This window comes from Schistocerca nitens, chromosome 1 (assembly GCF_023898315.1).
Source record: "Schistocerca nitens isolate TAMUIC-IGC-003100 chromosome 1, iqSchNite1.1, whole genome shotgun sequence".
Lineage (NCBI taxonomy): Eukaryota > Metazoa > Arthropoda > Insecta > Orthoptera > Acrididae > Schistocerca > Schistocerca nitens.
Window position 1 is genome coordinate 551,185,748 of NC_064614.1, and position 21,868 is coordinate 551,207,615.

General features: G+C 37.0%; 1 protein-coding gene across 2 annotated transcripts in view; it reads right to left on the reverse strand.

Moving 5' to 3' along the window:
* The window catches only part of LOC126254345 (serine/threonine-protein kinase Warts-like), a 214,415-nt gene that overhangs the window by 190,253 nt on the left and 2,294 nt on the right, over positions 1 to 21,868 (reverse strand). The gene's annotated exons all lie outside the window — the stretch shown is intronic.

The following is a 21,868-nucleotide window of genomic DNA, read 5'->3' on the forward strand; positions in this document are numbered from 1 at the left end:
ACGAGGAGGACATTACAGACTGTGAGGTTGGCAATCAATATCTGCGACATTGTGTGACAAACCATTAATGAAAAGATACTGACTTTTGATAAAGTAGCCTACTTCCAAATGGGATGCAAAGCTGTCGAGAGTTAAATATCATTATGTATGATAACAAATGTGCAACAGCATATTATGAAAGGAACTATTCACACCTGATACATGTCATACCAAGGAAGTAAGGTTTCATCACCTGTTTTATGCAATTGCCCCCTTCTCTGTAAAGAGCACTCAGCAAAACTTCACATTTCTTAATTTTCATCATTTAATAGCACAAATTTCTTACTGTTAACTATCTGTCATAAACGGAATACTCTGTCAGTGTTGGAAGAAAAGACTGGCCTAACAATGCACTGTCTCAGAGGGAACAACTTCAGGAAACTGCTGATAACAAATCAGGACAGTGAGATTCAGTTTTAAAAATATTGTTTGGTTAATTCTTTTATAACTCACCTCCTTCCGAGGTTTAACCTCTTTATGTTTTTCTAGGATTATTAAACACACAGAAAAGCTATAACTGGAACTGTCTCGTTTAGTAACTGTGGTCATCCCCCTTCACACCACACAAAAAAAAAAAAAAAAAAAAGTCAACCACCACTGTCACAGACAGTTAGAACACACCATCTCAAACCAACTTCTACTGAAGATCTGTTGTAGCACTTCAGTTCCATGAAAATGATTCTAAATTTTATAATCTTGTTTGGATTTCTTACAATGACAGTAAACCTTTTACTTACAAGTGAGCATGTGACCAAAATGGTCACCCAACCACGATGTTCTCCACAAGGTCATAGGGAAGATTCTTTGTTTTTAAATTAAAAATTAACTCATTCCTAGGGAACATGCTTTCTATTTCGTTCTTCAGACACATTATGAAGTGTCAAGAATGTGGTTGAACAGGTGGACGACAGGGATGCATGAATGTCCGCTGCACTGTTGTGTTGCTTTCTTGTTATTACATTAGCATGTGATGAAAAGATGGATGAGGATGACATCTTGCCAAATAATATGAAAGGAACCACCAAGCGTAACATTCCCATCTAATGGAGAAACTATCATCAATAGTGTCTCATGCACTCAGTGGGATAGACACTGGAAAGATTTAATGGTTTAATTCATTGCAGTATGTTGGTGATCGGGAACAGTAGAGCACCCCACTTCCTTGTTTATCATCAAAATGGTGAACTAAATGGTGAAAGTGAAATTAGCTACAGAGGCAAGAGTTTTTGGTAAGGCAAACTTTTCTGAAACATAGTCTCATAATTTTAAGCGTAATTCAAATTATGAAACTCTGACATGCTATGTGCTCTAGAATAGTCTTACTTCTGACTATCTATTAATCTTGTGACATCTCACACTTTGTTACTATTTCATAATCTTAATCTAACAAAGAAACTTTATTATTTTTTAATTTGTGTGTCAATCATCCCTGGACTAGACATTCCTGTGTTATTAGTAAGAATACACTCCTCTTATCTCAAACATTGGTAATGTATTTTCTATATGTATTTTTAATCACAACAATTACTATTAATCCACAGCAAAATGACTGTTGGATATAAATGTGGAACTGCCAACCAGAGAATAGTGTTGTGTAAGAAATAATCTGAAGCAATGTATTTTTCTTCTAAATTTCTTGATAGTTCTCTTTTAACTGATCTGATACCTAAAAAGATAAATGCTATCACAAAATGAGTGTAATATAATGTAGGATTTATATAGCTCTTGCTGAAAAACATTGATTGCTTTGAATAACATGTCACATCCTTGTGGGCCTGTCGTTTATATTGCTTGAACAATTATTTTCCGTGCCCAGTGAATACAAGGAAGTGGTATTGATTTCAACGTGAGGTAGAAAGATAAGTGTTTTTAATTTGGTTAATAACGCTATGGGAATTTTTTAGTGTAGCCGTTTTTCTTTTCTGTGAAGAAATAAAAAACTCACAAGTTTTCAATCAAATAACAGCTGCCAATCAGTGTCACTGAGCTTGTGCAAGGGCAGAAGACTACAATTTATGAGTGGTGGCAAAAAATGCACCACAGCAGTGCTGTACTGAGTGCTGTGTCAATATTCTGAACACACAAATCTTCTGATAACAAAGACATGCTCAACAACACAAACTCAAGGGCAGGTGGTATGGAGCCTACTAGCACATGATGACATGCATTAAATTCCCCACAGGGTAAGAGTAGGTGGGAAAGGTGTGTGATATTTTTGGTGGGAACTTCTTGGCCCATTTTATTCATGGGTGGGTACAATATAGAGAAATACATTTAGCTTTAGCACTAGCATTGTTACAATGATTATCGCAAACTCTCAATTATCTGGACGAGGATTATCTGGTTGGTTGCTTGTGGGTTATCTATGAATAGCTCACCCCCACTGTTTTTTCCTTGTTGGGGGCAAGGGGGGGGGGGGGGGGGGGGGAGTTGCAACAAACAAGCCTTAGGTATTCTGTCATAATTAGAATGAATATATTTGTTTAGTGTATACTATTACGCAAATGACTCATGTTTCACCACTGGGATGAGCCCCAAGCCCACCATGAGACAAAATGGTTCAAATGGCTCTGAGCACTATACGACTTAACTTCTAAGGTCATCAGTCGCCTAGAACTTAGAACTAATTAAACCTAACTAACCTAAGGACAACACACACATCCATGCCCGAGGCAGGATTCAAACCTGCGACCGCAGCGGTCACGCAGTTCCAGACTGTAGCGCCTTTAACCGCTTGGCCACCACGGCCGGCTCCACCATGAGACATGCTCGAAATACTTTTCTGCTGTTTCTCATTTCATCTCCTAGAAAATGATGGATTCTAGCCTTGTAACATGCACACATTTCAGAAATCCTTAGTTTCAGGAACTCCCTTAACATGCTCTATACACCACACAGTATTTATAAGGGTTGGGAGAGCATGATGACAACAGCAACAGCTCATTCGTGGAAGATAATTGCAATACCTTCTGCCGACAGACTCTCTGAAGGTCTTAGTAGTAAGGACTGTGAAACTGCAACTCATATGAATGATGTTTTACACTTTCCAGAAAATGAAAACCCTAACCAGGAAAGAAAGAATTAGAAACAGAAAAAGGAAAAAAAGTGAAAGAACAACAGTAACAGGAAAAAAGTGAATGGAAAACAGATGTAGAAAAATTGCATACAGTTATTTCCCAATAATAATAATAATAATAATAATAATAATAATAATAATTTTGTGTGGCTCGTTGGCCTGGTGCAAGTATTCAACTGGACACCACTTCGGCGACTTGCATATCCCTAACACAACCGAGTTATCCAAGCAATGAATGAGGACCTACAGTTTAATATGGAAACTGAACCACATGTCATTTCTGGTGAATCCTCACATCACTGAGAGATCAAGCCTAGTTAAAATACAAACAGAAAAACCTGAGGTCCCACCAGGATTTACTGCTAGACCACAACGCCCCGACTCCCGAAAATGAAATGAAAGACAATAATATGAAATACAGGGTGTTTTGAGTGTATTTCTGAATGTAAGTAACAAAGTGGACTTTCATATGTGATATGTAGCAGGAAAATAGTAGTTTCTACTAAAATGTTTATTTTTATATCATTATGTTGTCCATGGATAGGTTAAAGTTAAATATAGCAGAAATTAGTGCAGTTTGGTGGCAGGAAGAACAAGACTTCTGGTCAGGTGAACACAGGGTTATAAATACAAAGTCAAATAGTGCTAACGCAGGAGTAGGTTTAATAAAGAATAAAAACATAGGAACACGGATAGGCTACTATGAACAGCATAATGAACGCATTATTGTAGCCAAGATAGACACAAAGCCCACACCTACCACAGTAGTACAAGTTTATATGTCAACTAGCTACACAGCTGATCAAGAGATTGAAGAAATGCATGATGCGATAAAAGAAATTATTCAGATAGTTAAGGGAGACGAAAATTTATAGTCAAGGCGGACTGGAATTTGAAAGTAGGACAACGAAGAGAAGAAAAAGTAGTAGGTGAATATGGACTGGAGGTAAGGAATGAAAGAGGAAGCCACCTGGTAGAATTTTGGACAGAGCATAACTTTATCACAGCTAACACTTGGTTTAAGAATCATGAAAGAAGGTTGTATACGTGGAAGAGGGCTGGAGACACTGGAAGGTTTCAGATAGATTATATAATGGTAAGACAAGAGATTCAGGGACCAGGTTTTAAATTGTACGATATTTCCAGGGGCAGATGTGGGCTCTGGTCACAATTTATTAGTTATGAACTGCAGATTAAAACTGAAGAAACTGCAAAAAGGTAGGAATTTAAGGAGATGGCACCTGGATAAACTGAAAGAGCCGAAGATTGTGGAGAGTTTCAGTGAGAGAATTAGGGAACATTTGACAATAACAGAGGAAAGAAGTACAGTAGAAGAATAGGTAGCTTTGAGAGATGAAATAGTGAAGGCGACAAAGGATCAAGTAGGTAAAAAGATGAGGGCTAGTAGAAATCCTTGGGTAACACTCGAGATATTGACTTTAATTGATGAAAAGAGAAAATATAAAACTGCAGTAAAAGAAGCAAGCGAAAGGGAATACAAACATTTAAAAATGACATTAATAGGAAATGCAAAACTGCTAAGCATGAATAGCTAGAGGACAAATGTAAGCATGTAAAAACATGCATCACAAGGGGGTAAGATAGATGTCACTTACAGGAAAATTAGAGAGACTTCTGGAGAAAAGAGAACCACCTGTATGAATACTAAGAGCTCATATGGAAAACCAGTCCTATGGAAAGAAGGAAAGCAGAAAAATGGTAGGAGTGTATAAAAGACCTATACAAGAGAGATGTACTTGAGGGCAAATTATGGAAATGGAGGAGGACATAGATGAAGATGAGATGGGAGATATGATACTGCATGAAGAATTTGACAGAACACTGAAAAACTTAAGTAGAAACAAGGCCCCAGGAGTAGAGAACATTCCCTCGGAGCTACTGATAGCCTTGGAAGGGCCAGCCATGACAAAACTCTTCCATCTGATGAGCAGGATTTGTGGGACGGTGAAATACCTTCTGAACTCAAGAAGAATATAACAATTCCAATCCTTAAGAAAGCAGGTGTTGGCAGGTGTGAAAATTACCCAACTATCAGTTTAATAAGTCATGGCTGCAAAATACTAATACTATTCTTTACAAACAAAGGGAAAAACTAGTAGAAGCAGATCATGGGTAAGATCAGTTTGGATTCTGTAAAAATGTTGAAATACATGAGGCAATACTGACACTATGATTTATCTTAGAAGATAGGTTAAGGAAAGGCAAACCTATATTTCTAGCATTTGTAGACTTAGATAAAGCTTTTGACAATGTTGACTGGAATACTCTCTTACAAATTCTGAAGGTGGCAGGTGTGAAATACAGGGAGTGAAAGGCTACTTACAAGTTGTACAGATGGTGAGTCAAGGGACACGAAAGGGAAGCAGTGGTTGAGAAGGGAGTGAGACAAGGTTGTAGCCTATACCCGATGTTATTCAATATGTATACTGAGCAAGCAGTAAAGGAAACAAAAGAAAAAATTGGAGTAAAATTAAAATCCATGAAGAAGAAATAAAAACTTTGAGGTCTGCCGATGACATTGTAGTTCTGTCAGAGACAGCAAAGGACATGGAAGAGCAGCTGAACGGAACTGACAGAGTCTTTTAAGGAGGATATAAGATGAACATCAACAAAAGCAAAATGAGGATAATGGAATGTAGTCAAATTAAATCAGGTGATGCTGACTGAATTAGATTAGGAAATGAGACAGTAGTAAATGAGTTTTGCTATTTGGGGAGCAAAATAACTGATGAGGATTGAATTAGGGACGATATAAAATGTAGAATCACCATGGCAAGGAAAGTGTATCTGAAGAAGAGAAATTTGTTAACGTCAAGTATAGATTTGAGTGTTAGGAAGTATTTTCTGAAAGTATTTGTATGTAGCTATGTATGAAAGTGAAAGATGGATTATAAACAGCGTAGACAAGAAGAGAAAAGAAGCTTTCGAAATGTGGTGCTAGGCAAGACTTTTGCTTCACTGCCTGTAGCATTATATCTGAGCCACGCAGTTCGGGCAATGTTAGCGTACTGCATTGTAATGTTGGCTCGAGCATCAACTAAATCAGCCCCCCCCCCCCCCTGCCTCTCCCTCTATCATCTTGGTTGAAAGTTTTACATTTTCTTACAATTTTATTAACAAAGACTGATCTGAAAATGAATACAATTAACTGAAACAAGGGTCGTTCCAAACGAAAGTGGTCTAGAGTGTCCCACACAACCATCATATATTTTGATAAAATTTTATATGAACTTTTGCACATGTTCCCAATGAGCATTGGTAAAGTTTCCTGATGACTAACTTAATATTTGCAGGAATACAGTCATTTGTTTGGCCCCACAGTGCAACTTTCAAAAGTGTACCTCTGAGTTTTCAACAACTTTGAGATATCTTGGATGATATTTTCTTGAAACAAACAAAACTACACCATCTTGTACACCTTTTTGCATTCTCTTAAGAGAAATGACATAAAAATATTTCATGGGCTATTTTCATGTAGATAATTTGAGGCAAAGTCAGCCAAAAACCTAGAAGTTTGAAAAAATGTTAAGGTTAGCTTTTTGTAATTCCGGAAGAAAGTGCACAATAAACCTAAAACTTTCCAGGTGATAACTTATCAACACTAGGTCACCAAATATAAACCTTCGTTACCCTACCAGTTTTGAAATTGAGGACTAAGTTGACAATTTCTGTAAAAACACAAAAATCCCTATTTTCAAACAAATTTAAAAATATTTTCTGCAAACTCTTCCAACACTTTTTCCTTAGAAAGACCATATTCTAACCCAACCAAAAAAATAGATTTGCTTATGCAATGCACAATTATAAGGCCCTAAAATTAATGACAGGGGAAAGGTGCAGTGAAAATACACTCATATTCCAATGATACTCAAATTAAATTGGATTTTTTTACAGTTGTTTAACACTTCTGTGAAAGCTAATATTAAAAATTCTGATGAGTAGGGAGTGGGCTTAAGTCAGAAGAACTTGAAAACGTAAAGAGAAAAAAGTGTCTTTTGTTGCAACTCATCATGGCACATTTCAAACAGTTTTTCTGCTGTAATAACTACAGAATCAAACTAGTTATGCACTGCAGATCACAGTAGTAAAACTGTTGCACAATAGCTGTAACAAAATTCTACAAAGTGCTTTCAAGTTTTGTCCAATGCGTAAATAGCAGTCTTCCCTCTCCCCGTCTTTTTTTTTTTTTGTTTTTTTTTAAAAAAAAAGCTTCCTGTTAATGGGAATTTTGAATGAGTCTTTTTATTCTGAGATGCTATTGATGTGCTAGCTCAATTCTGGTCTAAAGTATAGTATATTTCCCTTTTCCACAGCTGTGATTTATGTAGAACAGAAGTGTACTAATAAAAAAATATTGCATAAATGGTCCATGGTGGCTTACCAATTGTTGGTTTCACTTAAAGTGAGAAAACCAGCATCTTCATCCCCATGGTGCCAACACCCGAAGCTGTGCAACAGCAACCATTGGTGGGTTTCTTCACCACAGGACGCCAAGACTCAATGATTTGTTTCCATTGATTGTTCTAGACCATAGCTAGAAGAGGTTTGTTTCATGATCTTAAGCTTATGTTTACTCCAAGCTACTTAAATTTTTTAGAGGTTTAATTATTTATTGTTGAATATCACAAGGAAAATTACACTACCTACCAGGCGCTGTCACTATTGGAGTTGGAAGAATTGTAATAGTATGCTGTCCTGGAAGCCAACACTTTTCACTCATTGATCATAAGAAAAATGAATTTGCTGAGCCACATGGGGACATGAAGCTGACTGAACTGTCATCCTGCTCAGTGAAAGTCTCTCAGAAGTTTCCAATCCACCACTCTTTTTCCATAAATGCATGCAGCATATTGTTCTGACAGGAGGTCTGATGTTGGTATACTGACATCACTGTCACTAATTTCGGCCACAAAAGAGGATGCATCACTTCAATATCTGATGATCCAAATAGTTGTTTTATCAGTTGGCAAAAAATGATTATTTTCTCTAGTTTCTACCAGAGTATGCTCATGCTTGTGCTCTTCTAGTGATGCTTTATTTTCTTCTGTTTCTTCTTTGCTGATGAAAGCCAATTTAATGCCCTTATTGCTTTCAGTGCAGAAGAGAAACAGATTTATTGGCATGGGAATCTGCCTAGTACCTGGTCCTTGCAATTTTGCTCTTGCTGCAAATCACTTTGTTGTACCTACCATCCCATCATAGTATTACTTTCCAAGACAAGTAAAAAAGTTATTCATTCTGACATCATTCCAATATCTCTTTTATGACAGCACAGACAGAGAAAATTTTTGGCTTTTGTTATTGAGCACTGGAGCCATCACTGAAATAACGGATGTGGGAAATCTGAACAAACTGTGTATTTACATCTTTGACCAGCTCCTTTATAAAAATTTGAACAGTAACTCTGCCATGTCACAGTTACTGACAACACAAAAACTCATATACAGAGTAAAAGTTCTGATTTTGGGGAAGTTGATGATAAAAGGACGGAATGATGCTTGACTATTTTCCCCATGGAAACCTTGCACTGCATCCTGAATGATAAATGAATAGTTTTCAGAAAAATCCATTAGAATAATAAGCTCAGTCTCCTGTAAATCAAATTTAAGGGCTCTGATATTTGATTATATGATGACACCAAGAAAAGACTCTTCAACAAGTTCATCCACTGTCATCTGCTTTTTGTTCATCATCCCCTGTCATCTGCTTTTTGTTCATCATCCACTGTCATCTGCTTATTGTTCAGTGTGTCCAGTTTGGTATGGATCCAGTGTTTGTACACAATAATTTCCTGTGGATCATGCTGTATGAAATAGCTAGCAACTGCAAATGCTATAGTTTCTGGTCCAGCGCATCTTTCACAGCAATGCAGCATGCATTCTTGAAATTGCAGACTGCAAACTGCCACAGTGAGCTCAGATTATTCTCTCAAATTATAAGAAACACAAAAAGAAAGAACACTATCCTTATTAATGGATTTTTCATGCCCTTTAATTTTTTTATAAAAAGAATTTTATAGAGCTAAATGCTTTTTACATACAAAACACACAGAACTACTTTTTTGCAGTTTTCTGATTCAAGTTCACTTCTTCTTGTCAGGATTTGTAATACTGATTTCCCCAGAAACTATTATGCAACTGTAAAAGTTAATAAAAATGTCAGATTTAATATGAGTACCAGTGGAATATGAGTGCAATTTCATTGCAGCGTTTGCCATTATTTTTGGGTCTTATAGGCTGGCACTCCCAAACTAAATCTAGTTTTTTAGGTGATTAGAATGTGGTTTTTCCAATGAAAAGTGTTTGCAACTTTGTTTTCTTTTTTTGTAAAAGTGAAAATAGTGATTTTGGCATTTTTACAATAAATGTCAATTTTGCCCTCAATTTGCAACTATTGATAAACAGTGGGAAATGAGATTGTATACTCGAAGACCCTGCATTGGCAAGTTGTCACATGAAAAGATTCAGGTTTATTGCACACTTACTTCTGGAGATATAAAAAGATAAACTTCACATTTTTTCATGGGTATATTTTTGGCTGACTTCACATCATATTATCTACATGAAAATTGCTCATGACATCTTTTTTTTGTCATTATTTCAATTAAGAGAATTCAAAAAGTTAAACAAGATAGTCTAGTTCTGCTTCTTTCAATAAAATATTGCTTGAGAATTTATGTCTCAAAGTAGCTGAAAATACAGGAATGCAATGTTGAAAGCTGCGCTATTGGGTCAAACAAATGGTTTTAACCCCGCAAGTATCAAATTGTTGAAAGTAAAACTGTTCACTGGGAACACATGCAAATGTTCACATGAAATTTCATCAAAATCCGTGATGATCATACAAGAACTTTTTTCTGAAATGAGAGCACATAGCATGGAATGATCCACTAGATATCATTAAAAATCCTTATGATCAACAACTGATTCAAATGCAAACACTGCATCAGTATACCTTCCATTGTGAACATGTTACATTTCAACAAGATAGCACAGAAGCCCCTACTTCATAAGATGTTTCTGAGCAACCATGCATCATTATATCACTCTTTCTGCATCAATGTTCGAAAAGATATGTATAATCAGCCACATCATGTGAATATGATGAACAAAAAAAAAAAAAAAGAGAGAGAAGGTTTAGTTTCCTCTTTATCCAACAACAATGTATGTACTATTATTCAGCAGACTATATTTTTACTGAGTATTCTATCAATTTCTGCATACTTTAGCAACTTTCTGAACCTACTTTAACATTTAATAAAAATGTACTGTCTTTTCACGCTGCTTGTGTCATTCTGTCTTCAACTTTTGGCACACCTTATATGGAACAATAGTCTTATTTTTTGCAGGTTCACAATGAGTTTTTTCAAGTCAGTTACAAGAGAATGCTGAATGTTTATATACTGTTAATGAAGAGAGGTAGTCCTAACAGTCAAGCAGAGACTGGTGCAATCATTTATTTCAACTGATCACTGTGTCAGCATACATACCTACATCTGAGAAGTAAAAACTACAAAAAGTTTTTCACAAGGAGCAAGCTACATTCAGTCGGTATCACTTGGAGTTAAATTTCCCAACTCACTTCAGAAGATATGCAGTACAAAAGATGTAGATTTTCGAAAAGAAAAAAAAAAGTTTGGTCATTCCCAAGCAATAGTAAAAAAAAAATTATACAAAAATAAAACTAATGTTAATTTGATTTCTTAGGCAAAATGCTGTATTTATAAGTACTTTTCAAGATGCTTCAAGCAAATGTACGTGAGAGAAACTTTGCTATCAAAAATGTAGGTCTACTGTTGTAGTAGCACCTTGGGCTAAAAATTATATGAAGGGCAGCCCACATTATGCTAGTGCACTCTCACAGAATAGGAGCAGCATAAATGTTTTTAAAAAATTAAAAAGAGAGATGACTAGGGAGAGGGGGAAGGAGGGTTGGGGAAGAGGGAGGAAAAGTGTGCAATCTGTTTTTTTTAATCCACTCTATACTGTTCATACAATATTCCGTTCAGTATAAAAATACATCAGTTGGCTAATGAGCCTTTAAAATATACACAGAGGTCACAATGCAAACACTGCAAGTTCTTTAACTGGATATAAGAGGTATTTGGAAATTGTGTTATAGACATACACTAACATTTTATTGACAGATATAGTGCTACACATAGCACAAACAGTAGGTGTGACAGTACTTACATAGGCTACTAAACTTGGATTTGTGAATACTGAGATGATATTAATGCCAGAATATTAGGTAATCAGAATAAGTTAAAGCACCATCAAAGAAGGAGTTTATAAATTCTGAAACCAATTAATTATGCAGTCAGCCCATCAGTTTCTTCATTCATTATTTCCCTTCGCACATTTTTTAAATTTTTTCAAGCAGTCAATTACAGCTCATTCACTCTGCTGTTGCCGTCTTTTACGTCTTTGTCTTTCATTCCAATGTGCACAATGGGATTTCTTAGAAGCTTTAAGCTACACTGGGATTTCTTAGAAGCTTTAAGCTCATCACATGACTAAAACATCTGATACTGCTGATCCAACTCATAATGGAACTGTCATTTTTCAATCTCACCTAATACTTGGCCTACACTACAAAACAGTACACCACCACAACTAAGATTTCATATTTCCATTTGTTGGTTTCACAAACTCACAACCCAATTGCTGCTTTTCAATCTTACCTGTACCTCAGGTTATGTGATAAATAACTGTTGCCACAACCTGTATTCCAATAAATATTAATACAACAAAAATATTGTCAGTCTTCTGGTCAGTGTATGTGCATTGACACATGCCACAATACTACATCGCGGGGGGGGGGGGGGTGGGGGTGGGGGGGGGGGCACAAAGACGAGACGACGACACACAAGACATATGGCAACTTTACCGGTAAGTTAAGTTCTACTGATGTTTTTAGTACATTATTGATTAGCATTCTCAATTTAGATTAGCCTTATTAGTGTAATATACTATTACCTACAATATCCTTCCTGCACTGTGTCTCATTGATCTTGGATTTATGGGACAAATCAGTTTACGGAACGCTGATTAGAAAATTTATAAGCAACAGAACCAAACAATTAACAAAATGCAAAAAATTGTGAGAGAATACACAAATAAATAACACGTTACAGAGAAAAGGACTCAATTACTGCAAGAAAAGACTGTGCAGAATAGACAGTGTGTACCACAAGGAAACATTTTCATTCAGATTTAAAGACTTCAGTGAAATGCTTTCTTAAAAATGTGATCCAACTGCAAAATGTTTTTCCATGTAGTATTTGCTGAGTGAAAGTTGCAATTACTTCTGAATAAGTCAATATTGTGACAACACATCCCTTGATCAAAAGAGGAAAACGAAATCAGCGATCAGTTACAATTAACCAATCTGTATTTTTATTTCAGATCTAGATTTTGGGTATAGAATAGCTATCTTCAGAGCGGTATTTTTACTGCAGATTTTGATTTCAGCTACTGAACAGCTACCTTCACTGCAACTCAATAGCTCAAATCTAGATCAGCAATAAAAGTACAGATCTGATATGCAAATGTGCTTCATTCCTTCTCCTTTTTTCAAAAATACACTACAGTCACTGTGCACAACTGTTCTGATGGAATCAAATTTGGTTAAAATCTCTTGACGGTGTTTTATGCACAAAAATGACAACATTAGAATTCCCAGACACCCAAACAATGCTGCACATAAAGTTCCCAAACTGACACCACAGATCAGACATAACGCTTTTCTGAACTAACAATATTCTCACACACAATTACTCCAAAATGTAACATAATATGAGATAATAGGATGAAAGTAAGCAAGATAAACATGCCTTCGCATTTCTTTGTCAGAGACAGTCAACATTACCCTTATGTAAAGATAACATCCAGTTTCTGCACAATATCTTGAATCTGATGCATAATCCCATGTACATTTGTCACCCACCTTTAGTCACGTGCATTTAAAATGGTTGAACTCACCTTTTGTTTGCCCATCTTGGGACAATAAAATTTCACTGTTACCCGAGTTTCTTGTCATAAACTGTACACATTACCCTTTGTTGCAGTTAATGGTTATTATGTTTTCTGAGAGCCACAAGATGACTTTAGTGACTACCATGTTAGTTAGGTTATTTACATTACAATACACATCTTCACAATGACAGATGTGTGTCAGCCACAAAGAGCCTCTTTCTGAATTCATTTGTTATGTTTAATAGTAGATGATTCATACATCACACGAAGTAACAGACCGATAACAGAAACTTGTGGCAGCCCCCACTTTACATGACTCCAGTCAGATACAAATCTCTGCTCTATTTACGGGCATCAGAGGACAACCTTCTGCTTCCTACTTTTCACATAGGAAATGAGCTATTCTTAAGTATTTCCCTGATCCTATAACTTCATAACTTATGCAAATTATTGTATAGTTCATAAAAACAAATGCTTTTGTTAACTAAAAGAAACCATGTACAGTTCTCAACTCTGCTAGAGCCTCACCCACAATATAACAAACTTCAATAGTTATTCAAAAAGGAAGTGGCTTGTGCAGCTTAAACTAGTGTGGAATGCTGTATCAAATCAGTCTTTGGACTGAACAACAACACACTTTTCTTGAAACCAAAACTGCAAATGTGACAAATTAAGAGTAAAAGAGTACCAAGTTGTCCCACTATTCTCTTATACATTGCTTTATTTAGTTACATGAATGTCCTTATACACTGTTCTTCATCAGCCGACTCTTTCTTCACAAACAACAATATATGAAGGCCACTGGAGAGTCAATGCCTTTCATCACGTGCCTGACTACCAATTTCGTTCCAAATTATCTTGTTTTATGTTTCCTGTGTCCCCAAAAGATGAACCAAGCAACTGGTGCAAAGGTTAACATACTGGATTCACACCTGGGAATTTGAAATGGCTCTGAGCACTATGGGACTTAACATGTATGGTCATAAGTCCCCGAGAAACTTAGAACTGCTTAAACCTAATTAACCTAAGGACATCAAACACATCCATGCCCGAGGCAGGTTTCGAACCTGCTACCGTAGCAGTCGTGCAGTTCCGGACTGAGTGACTAGAACCGCTCAGCCACCACGGCCGTCAGGGAATTTGAAGAGCAGGATTAAAATACCTGCACAGCACTCCTGATTTGGGTATTTCATGGTTTCCTTAAGAGATTAAGGTTAATATGGACAGACCATGGCTCACTCACATTCTTATCCCCACTCTATCAATTTGTGCTCTCTCTCTCTCTCTCTCTCTCTCTCTCCCTCTCTCTCTCTCTCTCTCTAACAATTTCATCAGGTCAATCAAAATTTATGGTTCCACAAATCTTACTATGACCTGTGACATAGCTGTGTTGTGTTGGATGACATCATGGTGCAATAGTACTTGAATCAAAGCATGTTTGCAGATGGCCCCCAGTGCTGCGTGTTATGCTTCGAAATTGTTTGATAGGTATGCAACTGAGTCATCTGATATTTGGAATTTTGTGAGTGTAATTGATAGTGGAAGAGTCTGTGCTGGATTGCTTGTGAGTTACTTTTATGTTGGGAGTTATGGCTAATGTACACACACTTGTGTTTGGAATTAGTATTGCCATGTCTAGTTCATTGTTGGAGATTTAATTTCTTGTTTTGTTTTTAGTTAGTTATGGGTAGCATAAACAAGTTCACAACTAGATCCCTTTATCTGGCTATGGGGGATGACATGCTCACTATAATCAGGTTCCTTCGGTTACATGCACTAACTATCAAGTATGTGAGGGATCCATATTTGTAGAGGTGAAAAGAAGTTGACCAATGTTGATGTATCTCAGACCAGGGACCAATGTACCGGGTGATCAAAAAGTCAGTATAAATTTGAAAACTTAATAAACCACGGGATAATGTAGATAGAGAGGTAAAAATTGACACATATGCTTGGAATGACATGGGGTTTTATTAGAACAAAAAAAAAAGCAAAGTTCACAAAATGTCCGACAGATGGCGCTGGACAGAAAAACTGCTACCGTGACGGGTGAGAGGTACGCCGATATGTTACAGAATCGCATCATCCCCAGCCTGGCTGATAAACACCTGCTGGAACGTACGATGTTTATGCAGGATGGCACTTCACCCCCATATTGCTAGACGCGTGAAAGATCTCTTGCGCGCATCGTTTGGTGATGATCGTATGCTCAGCCGCCACTTTCGTCATACTTGGCCTCCCAGGTCCCCAGACCTCAGTCCGTGCGATTATTGGCTTTGGGGTTACCTAAAGTCGGAAGTGTATCGTGATCAACCAACATCTCTAGGGATGCTGAAAGACAACATCTGACGCCAATGCCTCACCATAACTCCAGACGTGCTGTTCACAACATTATTCCTCAACTACAGCTATTGTTGAGGAATAATGGTGGACATATTGAGCATTTCCTGTAAAGAACATCGTCTTTGCTTTGTCTTACTTTGTTATGCTAATTATTGCTATTCTGATCAGGTGAAGCGCCATCTGTCAGACATTTTTTGAACTTTTGTATTTTTTTGGTTCTAATAAAACCCCATGTCATTCCAATCATGTGTGTCAATTTGTACCTCTCTATATACATTATTCCATGATTTATTCAGTTCTCAAATTTATACTGACTTTTTGATCACCCGGTATGTGTCGTTCTCACCAGAATTATGTATATTGGTTTATTCAGGAAGTTTCTGGTTTGAGAATTCTACACTGGCTGTTCATGAGATGGTTTTAATGACTTACTATATTTGCTATCAATCATCCACTGAGTTTTGTGCTCGCAAGGTGGGTGTTAGTAAACACGTTTTGGACTGGTTTTCATTTTTTACGTAAGCATGTTCACAAAGTACTAAGTAGAGAGAGATGTTGGGTGGGCCAGAAGTTGTGGAGGAAACAGATTTTCTTGATTTGCAAAAGTACATGCGGTTAGGGATAATTCAAGGGTTAGCCTATGGGTGTGAAGGCTGTTGATTCAAGAGCTGGGTGTTCAGTCGTTGGTTATCGGGTAGTGGAGATACAGACAAAACAGGTATTAATGGCTTTGATTGCTGAGTTTATTGAAGAGCGTCCCACAATAATTTTGGATGCATTTTCTTCTTACAGGGATTTTGGGGACATGCCGTTTGATGATTTAGTTGTCAGTCATAGTAGAGAGTTTAAAGACAATTGTACTGTGGCTTGTACAAATACAATAGACGTGTATAGGGAGTGGGGGCGGGGGATATTAAATCTCTGATAGGTAGGAAGAAGAGGTGCTCCTCCACCTTCCAGTCTCAATTAGATGAGTACTGTTGGAGGAAGAGTGTGCTTGAAAATCTTTCCCATTTCAGTGTTTACTGAGGGCTATTGGGAAAATGGATATGCCTAGGGTTGTTACTTGAAATTTTTTGGGGGTGCATGGGGTACAAGTATTGCTGATGTGGTTTGTGGGGGATGAAGGTTTGGGAGGTACAAGTGGTAATATATATGGATTTTATTAGGTTTATTAGGTTGTGTGTGCGAGGGATGTATGTGTAGTTAGCCAGCCTAGATTTATGTGATAGCAACTTTGGTTGGTAAGTTCCTTTTTGATGGTTTTATTTGATTTTTATTACGGTATGTATGCCCACCCGGTTAGCAATGCAGTCTAATGCACTGCTTTCTGGGCAGGAAGGTGTGCCAGTCCCCTGCACAAATCTGCCCGGCGGATTAGTGACAAGGTTCGGTGTGCCAGCCAGTCTGTGGATGGTTTTTAAGGCGGTTTTCCATCTGCCTCGGCGAATGCGGGCCGGTTCCCCTTATTCTGCCTCAGTTATACTATGTCAGCGATTGCTCTGCAAACACTTTCTCTATGTATGCGTACACCATTATTACTCTACCATGCATTGGGGTTACACTTATCTGGTTGAGACGTTCCCAAGAGGATGGGGGGGTGTCCGCTAGGGGCCGACTACACAATAACCCTGGGTTCGGTGTGATGTGGCGGTGGGGTGCATGGACTGCTGTAGCCTGTCGTGGGGTTGTGTACCACTGCTGGCTGTGGCAAGGACAAAGCCTCTCCAGTGTTTCTAGGTCCCCAGGTCTGTACAATACAATAGTATGTGTTACATTTTGCAGTAATGAGTTTTGGAGTTGGGTGTGGGTTCACGGTATTACGGACTTCATTTGAGCTACATATATATCAAGTGAAATTTGCAGTAGATGGTTTTGGAGATGTGTACGGGTCTGAGGTAACATGGGCTTCGTTTGAGTAATACAGATAAAGTGAAATTTCAGATATCAATTTGTTTATGTCTTGCGTTCTGTTTATTTTGGTTTTGTGGACTGCATTCATACTGGTTTTAGTGAGTCTGTATTATTAGAAGTGTCGTATTTTTTGGTTTGTCCCTGCCCAAAACGACCTAATTTCCATGGTTGTCGTGTTAATTTCACTGTATTGATGTAATTAAATATTTTGCATATTACTTATGTCTTTTCATTACTGTAGTGACTGACATCATGGTCGTCATGTTGTTTACTATTGAGATAGGTGTGTCCGCCAATTTGATGACATCACGGGTCAGAGCCAATGTGTGGTATCAAAATCTTTGGCCAGCCACTTCATCTGCTGTTGGCATAAATTCTCATCTTCCTTCCTGCACCCCCCCCCCCCCCCTCCTCTCCCAAGTAAAAAATTCCTTGCTTCAAAACATATGCTACTTCCGAAGAAAACAGAATACATGCAATGGCAGGAACTATCATGATACTTGGCGCAAAAGTAAAAATTCCAACATCTACCATGCCAACACAGAGGATACTTTTTGTTTTTTCTTTCCTTTACCAACAATGTATCATAAGTGACAAGTTTAAGCACTGCATTGCTACACAAACAACATTTAGAAAGTGACAGCAATGAGTTGAGTAATTCTATTTTTGTAATTCTATCTTTTATAAGTATCAGCACATAACAAAATTTTGATGTTACAGAAAATATCAACCCAGAAACAGAAAACTAATTATCGTGGAAACAGTACTTTAAAAATAGGCTAATCAGAATAGTCATTACACAGAGACCACAATGATGTGATAAATACTAAACTACAGGAGTAGAAATATTTAGCTACCAATGCAAGAAATAGTGACGTCATCCCTAATGCAAAATAAAAACAGGTATGACAAAATTGAACAGTACGATGGCCTGAATACGTGTTTTATGCATCATTGGATGACATGAAAGTTTTAAATAATTACATCTGTCACTGTAGGTTTAAAAAAAAATGCATATTATTTCTATTTGGTAGGCTCCATCACAGCTATTCAAGAAATGGTTTTTTTTAACTTAAAGTCCAGCTATCTAATTGAATGTTAACAAAGTATGACCAACTTAAATTTTCAGTGACAACCAAATATGTCCATTTGACAACTTACACCGCACACTGGAAAATGGCTCACAGCTGAAACTATGCAGCAGTGAAAAAGACAACAAAAATGAATATTCCAATCCAGGTTACAGCATCCACTGCAGAGGAATATTGACATTCACAAAAATTTATTTAGACTGTAGAACTCATAACTAAAATAATTTAGTGTAATTGCAAAAACCTAAACTGAATTGCCATTACCCTCTACCTTCCCCAACCTATAGCTCTCCCCATCCTGAGGTACAGACAAAGGTATGGAGAGCTGAGACTAGTGTTTCCACTATCAAATGTAGTCCATCTTTGTCAAATTAGACCTGTAAGCATGCAAATGCCTGTATATATTAACAGCATAATTTTCTTATGCTGTGATAATACATGTCCAATTTCCCTATTAAAGTGATCCGGAAATTACTACTACTACTACTACTACTACTACTACTACTACTAACAAGAAAAGTAGGTAGCCTAAGTGGATGTTTCATTCGTGACTACGGTATTACAGTCGGGGCTTAACTTCTCGGACGGGTCAGGGATAGGTACGAAAATCGGCACTGTCCTTTTACAAAGTAACCATCTCACTATTTGCCCTAATAAACTAAGACAAACTGAAAGCTGAATGATAGTACATATGGGAACTGAGCACCACTCCTTCCAAATGGAAAGCCTTAACCATTGCAATATCGTGCTTGGTTTCATTAAACCAAGTAAACTGTGTCTCGGCTACAGCTTAATGCCAATGCTTCTCTTACGTTGCACTACAGCTACAGTCCACATGACAAGAAGTTCCCGAGAACTAAATTGGACATTGCACAGATGATCTGCATGCTTACCACAAAAAGTCTCAATGTTATTTTGCTTACGTTCCTATGGCAACACCACAATGTTGCCACTGTTTAGTCAACTTTTGCTTCCAAGCAGCCTTTAACACTTCATTCTGGAAAATTGACAGGAGAGTTACTCCCACAGTTACACGGTAATTCTACACATGCTGGAGTAAAATTACAATTTCATACTGACACCCCACAAAAGAGCCTAATCTCCAATGTTCATGTGTTCACTTAAGTTTGGAAATGTATGCTGATTCATAAATATGTCTTATGTACAGCCACAATGAAGAAAAAGATCAGCACTGCAAATAGAAAGAAAAGGTTTTTAGTTTTGTCTCTCTGACTTAAGGAGAAGTATTAATTCCACTGTGGAAAGAGGGGGAAGAGATCGCTGACACCTTTTGAAAGAACTCATATAATTTCAAAAAATGGAATCTGGAGGATAAGATGATAACTTTTCTATATTCTCAGCATGTTAACAAAAATTTGTGTACTACCAAAGTGAGCATCAAAATATTTCCTGTCACTGAAACCCTGTAATATTGGAGACAAACATTAACTAACTTATATAATAATCATTAAAGTTAGAAATTTTTGAAATAACAAACACACTCATGCTTCACAAGGCATGTGATCTAGTTTCAAGAAATAGGTTCAGCAATGTTTGGGAAAGGACACGGTAAACATCAGCTGTGCTTTGATGGACATCAACAGAATGTTTACAAAATGGAACAAAGTTACCAACTTCTGACCTCGATGTCAACAATAATTTTAATATCAGCTGACATGTGGTGTAAAACGTCAACTTTGTAGACCAACATTTGTTTCAATAAGCACTTTTGATAGGTGCTGACATTGCTAATATTTGATTTATACTCGTAAATATTAATGCATGAGACTATGAATGAAAAACAAAGTTGAGTATTCAGGTAGCTAAATGCACTTAGTGTTTGTTCAGGAAGAAATGGTATTTTTGGGCATTATCTGACAATCAATGCAATGAACCAACAAAAAAAAAGAGTGAGGCAATTAATATATATGACTTGAGTATTGACCATTGGACAGAAGACTCGTGGATGGCAAATGTGAATGTAGCAGTATGCCTTACAGTGAATTCATAATTTGAAAGAAATAAAGTAAGTAGATCCTTAATTATTTAAAGTTTCACATGAAATAAAAACTACAGCACAAGATAAGTTACAAAATAAGCAGAAATTCTGTGGTCTATTACCATTTCTCTAAACAGAGAAAAATTGCCTCAAATGGATCTGAGCACTATGGGACTTAACTTCTAAGGTCATCAGTCAGAGAAAAATTTTCAACATTATTATCTGACAGGTTGGAGATGATTTAAAGCAAGAACAGAGAGACTGCATCCCACCTTTCTGGGTACACAAATGTCAGTCAGCTTGGTTCAGTATATTAATTTTTTTTTTCTTTTTTTACAGGAGAGTCTTCTCTCAGCTGGAAATGTGTACATACGTTTCTAAAAATCAGTGGAAGTACTTAAGATCAATAAGCATTCAGTTGTCACATGATGAGCCTTGCAAACTACATCCTGATGATCAAAAATGTGTTAATAAAAGTAAGCTAGGCTATATAATTTTACTAAAAAAAAAGTAGAGCACTTTAAAAGGAAGCTAGTGTCTATTACAGCAAGTAAACATTTACCACATAGGATTGAAATGTTTTATTTATAGCAAAAGTGTGTGCTGTGTTGTATGTTTATGACACGTAAAACCACACGTAGTGTTAGAAGGCAAAACATACTCCTGCCTTTAGTGAGCACCGGTCACTCAGGTTAGCCTTTCTACATCTCAAATTAATATGTTTCAATTTATAACACAATGGTGTTGGCACAACCCTGCCTTTAAAAATTCAATATTCTCTCAAGCATGATGTGTTTTACATTATGACTGACCACTGTCACATGTGTGTGTGAAAGACTACAACATAATAAACATTTGTTCCATTTTAAGATGAGGAATATGTATATGAATACCGATACATGAAACTAGGATTATTGCCATTTTCAAAGTTTCTCTTCTATGGAAAAAAACTAATGCCTCTGGTTCATTATTCTTTTTCAATGGCTCATTACATCAACTACAATACACTTACTTAGCATTCTCATATATTGTGCCAAATCAATTCCCTTTGTCAGAGGTATAGAATATATCCTCTCAATTAGACCCATTGACAACAACAAATCTAATATATAAACAGCTACAATGAAAGTCTTATTTTGCAAAATTGTAACTGATAAAAACTCTGTCATTACTTGGTCGTAAGCCTAGCACGTGAAATGGGAGTGTAAACTGGTTTATCCTACAGCTGTAATGTTGTCGAAGTGGTGAACTGTGGTAAAAAAACCAAACTACACACATAAGCTAATGGCCTCATTCATGTAGGTGGTATGTTCCAAATAGAATATGGCATATGCAGAATATCTACTTTTCGAGGCAACCAACAGCAGCAGCAGCAGCAGATACCAATAAAAATTCAGGACAACACACC